We start from the raw sequence: 6,245 nt of genomic DNA on the forward strand, positions 1-6,245 counted from the left end.
CTGGTGTCTCCAGGCAGCTGCAAATGGTCTGTGTTTCCAGTCTATAAATACTTCCTGTGAAACTTGTAGGCAGGAAGCTGGGTCAAGCAGGAAACTGATGCTAGAGACTGAAGCCCAGCTGGGTGGGGCCCCAGAGAGGGGCTTAACCCATTTGAGAGACTTATTTTATTAATGATGGGCCCTCTTTCCTTTTATTTCGGCAGCTTCAAAGTTTTATGAGAATTGAAGAATCTGTTGTTCTTGGCTATCTAGATATAAATCCATTCCTCAAATTCCCTGCCTCTTTCCTTGCTGTGTCGTCTCCACCCTCTCTGTACCTCCCCGCCCTGTCCCAACCTCCAGCTTGGCTGTGACTGCTGCCAGGGACCTTCCCAATCAGTTGCTATCCAAGTTTTTGCAAAAGAAAATATCCTAGAAACAAGGGATCTTTGAGTTTCCTTCCATGCTGTTATAAAAGGTTTAGTCTCCCTAGAATGGGTGATGGTGAATGTATCAGAGCCTGAAAGTTAGGCTTGCCCTCTGTCATAAACTAGACTTCCATTCGGTGTCAGCTTGGAGTTTTTCATGGAAGCAAGCTGGTCCTGCCTCCTCCACATAGTCTTTCCAGCTCAACAGCCTGACATGTCTCCTGTTTTCCAAGTGCTAGGATGTTTCTATTGCTTATTATGGCCAGTGGTTCAAGAGCCAGATTTTTAATCCTTGCTCTCACACTGTCCAGCAGCTTTGTGACCCTGGGCCAGTGCTTCTCCTTCCTTGGACCTCAGTTTCCCGAGCTGTATATTGCAGAGTTTGAATCAAGTGATCTCTAAGGTTCCTTTCAGGTCTGATAGTTGGGGATTCTGGATTATTTATTCTTTTGGAGAATAGGGATGAGAAGTTCAGAAGGGTTTATTCTGGAGGTGCCAGATGAGATTCTAGGATGAGTGGATTGAAATCTTGAGGAAATTTAAAGAGGAATGGCTATGCTAAGGAGCTTGTGGGGCAGTCCCCTGTGCCTTGGAAAGAGAGATGTGCTGGGGTGGGGGATAGGGGAGTGGGTGGTGTTTGCTCCTGGGATATGGTTTGTATGAGCTGATTTTGAAAATAAGTCCTGGAGTTAGGTATAAATGGTGAGGAACTAGTTTCCTTCCTGACCTTCATGCGTTGAGAAGAAGAGGGGGAATCTACCTTAGTCTGAGTTTGAGCAAAAGACTGTGCAATTAAGGCTGAATTAATGGGGAAGCTGTAGCTTACTAAGGTAACCTCACTGTTTCTGACCTTTGACCTTTTCAGCTTTGTTCTCTGTCCTGAGCTCTCCTCCTATAGTGACAATGTAGTTATATTCTCATTGCTAAGAGGGGTTAGTTTTGTTTGGGGTTACTCCTCTAAGTATATGATAACTGGAGGAGTAACACCCAGTATCCAATATGCCCTTGTCTCCCAGTTGAAATGCTTCTCAGGGAGCTTTTGGAAGGCAGGACTGGGACAAAGCAAGTGAAAGGGGACCGTTGTCTCCCATGCCCTTTGCAGCAGTTGGAGTGATTAAAGAATTACTGCTGACCCATTAAAGGTATGGGTGTGCATGGGGTTGGGTGTGGTCTCCTTTCTAGAACCTACTGGGAAAAAGCACAGGCATAGGAAGGGTTAACCCTAGGCAGGTCTTGCCAGCTGTATTAAGGGTCTGGAAATGGGCAGGAAGAGGTCAGAACAGATAACTGTACCAGGTACCACTTCCAAGTCCACAGGGAAGAGACTGAGTTGCCGGGAAGTGAGTCAGTGGAGGAGGAGGAGGGGAAGGGGGAGGGGGAGAATGCCTCCTAGGCTAGAGATTCAAAGCAACCCTTGTTTTACCCCTTATGGAAAACAGCTGCTTGAGGCAGTGCTGTCATCCCAAGAGGCAAGACAGACCAGGCCCTGCCCTGCCCTGCCCTGCCCTGGCCCCAGTTCTGGAAGCAGGAAGTGGTGGGTGCTAGAGCCTAAATAATGGGGATAGGCAGTTTGAGTGACACTGTGGTGACTGCTCTCTGCCCAGGGAAGAGACTGAAGTTCTGGGGTTACCCTGGTAGGGCTTGTCCTGCCTCTGGCCACCCTCCTACACTTACCTTTGCCTTCTCCATAGCAGCAGTGCCACTGAAAGCCCAGAGGAGTTGGGCCTTTGAAGAGAATGGTGGGGTGGCAGGTGAGGGGTGATGTCATTGAGCTCAGCCCCGACTGGGCTGACTCATAAGCTCTGCCCTGGCAAGGGGGCCTTCCCAAGCAGTGCTTCCCAGATGTGCCCAGGCTTCCTATGCTAAAGTGTTTGGGCCTTAGCCAAAATAGCTGCCAAGGCGGTGTCTGAAGTCAGCAGTGAAATCAGCGTTACTGGAGAGGTAGGTGGAGTCAAGGATGGTGCTCTGGGAATGTCCAGAAGACTTGTCTTCACCACTTGCTGGCTGAGTAAATGTGGTTTCAGTGATGTTGAGTGAGACTGTGAGTGAAGGGGCTTGGCACATAGTTGCTATACAGTAAGTGTTCATTTCCATCCTTCTGTTACCTGCCTTTATGCTCGTCAGTTTCCTTATCCATGGTGTGAGGCTGGTAATGCCATTTGCCTTCTGTTTACAGGTCCATGCTTCAGACAAGCCACTTGTGATTATTTGACTCTCTCTGCTTTGTCCTCTATCTCCCCCAAATTCCTTTCCAGGAAAGAGCCATCTTGTAGTTCAGTGACAGGGGTGAGTAAGAGGAAACTTTGCCCTGATCTCACTGTGGCCCAGCTACTGCTCATCTGAGTGCTCCTGGCCCTAGGGAAAGAGAGGTTCCCTTATTTGAAGCTGGCCAGGTCCAGAGAGCAAAGTACCCCAGCTGTTGCAGCCAAGGCAGAGGTAGCATGTGGCCTGGTTATTTTGTTTCTTAGGCCAGCCAACTGGGGACACAGGAGAGATCCCAGTTTGTTGAGGGCTTTGGATGACAGACCACTGACATGGGCTTGTTAGTGTCCAATGAAAGGCTTGGTGTGGGAAGTGTCTGTGTTCAATTGTTCAATAAATAACAGTGGATTTATTGTTCTTGCGCTAGGGGTGGGAGGGCTAGGGTGTATGAGAGGGTGTCACCCCCCCACCACACCCAGACTTTTTTTGTTCCTTAAACTCTAAATGTTCTCCAGAGACACAGTTTTCAAGGACAGGCTTAGACAGGGCGTTAGTTCTCTGTTGGGGACCACATCTTGAAATGCTACTCCACCCAGGCCAGCTCCTCCACTCCTGCTGAGCTGAGGGCCTGCCTGGGAACTTTCTGCTGACTTTGGAGGCTTTATTTTCAAGTTCTTGCCTCTCAAACTAGACTGCCCTCTTCTCCTCATTGAGATTGAAGAGGCCAGGCCCAAAAGGAAGGCAGTGGGTGCCCACTAGGGTGAGCATCCAGTGGGCCCTGTGTGGCAGTGGGTCTGGGCCTGCAGCTCCTTGTACACATTTGAGTCTCAGATTACTCTTATGGAAAACAAGGGATATTCTTTGATCAACACTCCTGCCCTATACCTATCACCTTCAACCCCAGTCATGCTATTACCCTTACTACCCCCTACCTCTGACACACAGAAAAAAAGGAGAACACAGACCCATGACCCTGTCTTCATGACTCACATTTTCTTCTGAGTTAAGTGATGGCAAGAAGAGAAGTCCCTTTGTGTTTGCTTTTCTTTCCAGTTTTTTTAAACCTAAGATTATTTGTCTCCACAGTGAAGTTCAGGGAACCACAGGCTGCTTTCCCTCGAGAAGCAGCCACAGTGGAATGACAGAAACTCTGAGCAGAGATTCTAGAGAAGTAGGTTCCAGTTTGGTTTCAGCTGGACAGCTTCAGATTTGAGGAGAGCCCTTGTTCTGGGGCGATGCTCTATTAGGAGGGAGGAAGCTGTACAGTACTAGCCTCTCTGACATGCTTATTCCTAACCCAGGCTGAGTTCTTTTCTACCAGTTGATTTATTTAAGAAACATTTATTTACCAAATATTTAAGTTAAATATTTGGACTTGTGGGCCAGCCCTTGAAGATGATAGATTGGTATGACCTGTGATTGACATGATCTGCAAGAGACACTGAATTTCCTTTGAAAATTCTTCCCAGTAGTGTGAATTAAAGGGAACTCTTGGGACTTCCTTGGTGGTCCAGTGGTAAAGAATCCGCCTTCCAATGCAGGGGACACGGGTTTGATCCCTGGTCAGGGAACTAAGATCCCACATGCCGCGGGGCAACTGAGCCCATGTGCCACAACTACTGAGCCCCCTCACCTCAACTAGAGAGCCTGTGTGCCGCAAACTACAGAGCTTATGCACTCTGGAACCCACACGCCACAACTACAGAGCCCACGCACCCTGGAGCCTGCACGCCACAACTAGAGATAGAAAATTCACATGCCACAACTAGAGAAAAGCCCGTGCACCGCAATGAAAGATCCTGCATGCCCCAACGAAGATCCCGCGTGCTGCAACTAAGACCCAACACAGCCAAAAATAAATAAAATAAATAAATAAATAATAAATCTTAAAAAAAAAATAAAGAGAACTCCTAGCTGTGGAATGTTCCCTAGAGCCCCACCCCTTTCCTCGGTGTCCTCCCTGGGTGCTTTCTTCTAAAAAGCCCTGTTCTGATTCTGCCGCACCCTGCTCAGAACCTTCAGGGTGGCTGGCCACTCTCAACAGGATTAAGGCCCAGCTTTCTAGCATATTCTTCAAGGCCTTCCACCTACCTTCCTGGCCTCTCTGCCCACTCTTCACCTTGCAGGCCTCATTTACCCTGGAGGAGACCTGCATGCTTTTTTTTTTTAAATTACAAATGTGTTTTTTTTTATTCAAACAGAAAGTCACAAAAATTATAATCATCCTCATCAGTTCACTCAGTCCCATGTAATTAATTTTTTTTCATCTTGATCTTTTGTTAGTACTTTTATGAATTAATCAGTTTTCCATTAGAGTTCTGAAAATGCTTATTCATTCAGTTCAGCAGTATAGACCTGCATGCTTTTATCTCTGTCTCCTTTTGGGCCATTGCACGTGTTTCTTTCTCTACCTAGGGCATTTGTATGCTCTTCCCCCCAATTCCCACACTCTCCCTTTTTCAAAATCCAGGTTATCCTTAGAGACCAGTGCAAATAACACTTTGAACTATGGTTCGGTATTTCCACAAAATGTTTCTTCTGTTCTGGTATGGCACTTCTCAGGGTTTCCCTTGTATATTATAATTTTGCTGTTAATTCAGTAAGTACCTTGGGGTCAGGGACTGGTCCTGTAGCTCTACTGCAACCATAGTTCTTTAAACATACTATTCCATTAATATTGGGTAAACTGAAATAAATTTATAGGAAGCTCCTTAACCTGGAGTCCTTGAGCCTCCGTGAAGTCCATGGGTATAATTTGAAGTGGGAAGGATCTATGAAGTTGGATGGAGGAAAATTACATATTTGTTTTCACTAACCTCTCACTGAAATTTAGCCCCTCTTTCAATTATGAATGTAGGCCAAAAAAAAAAGTTAGTACCTATGACTTTGTCACCAGTGGAAATCTAAGATACTTTTGTATCACGATTTACTTATTATAGATTTCTCAAAATATCATTTATGCCGAAGACAAAGTTGAAATTACAGTAGTAATAATTAATAAGACCCAGTGTTAGGTAAATATATAATATAATAAAGAAGTACATATTAAACTTTGATAACTATTTCAGTATAATTGGTCTCTTTGTATCTACTTTATTTCATGCATTTACAAATATTCTGAGAAGGAAGTCCATAGACCACACTAAACTGCTTGGCAAGGTCCATGGCACAAAAATGTCAAGATGTAAAATGTTCCCACCTCTGATTCTGTATACTATGTTATATCTATCTCTTATATCCCCTTGCTTAGTACTGTTCATTTAGCCAGTATCTTGTGAGTACCCACTGAGTCTTGGATACTAGAGAGGTAACTCTAATTAAGACAGAAACATTGAGGTGAGAATGAAATTTCTCAGTGCACTAAAAGGGCCACTGTCCCTTTTCTACTCTTCCCTATCCCTATCAAGTCATTGGTGTTTTGAGGACTCACCTGACTCAGCTCAAGGGTGATTTAAGGCTAGATGTTGAGGCCAAATTCCAGCCCTTTGGGCCTCATTCTCCCTACCTTATGAGGGCCTATTCTATGGAGGTCACTGTATTGGCAGGAAGCCTAGGTAACACTGAGTCAAAGTGGCTAACCCTGCCCGTTGTCTCCCACTGGGGTACTTGCCTTACTTGTTCCTGCCTTCATGGCCT

This window comes from Leucopleurus acutus, assembly GCF_964270905.1.
Source record: "Leucopleurus acutus genome assembly, chromosome: X".
In the NCBI taxonomy this organism is placed as follows: Eukaryota; Metazoa; Chordata; class Mammalia; order Artiodactyla; family Delphinidae; genus Leucopleurus; species Leucopleurus acutus.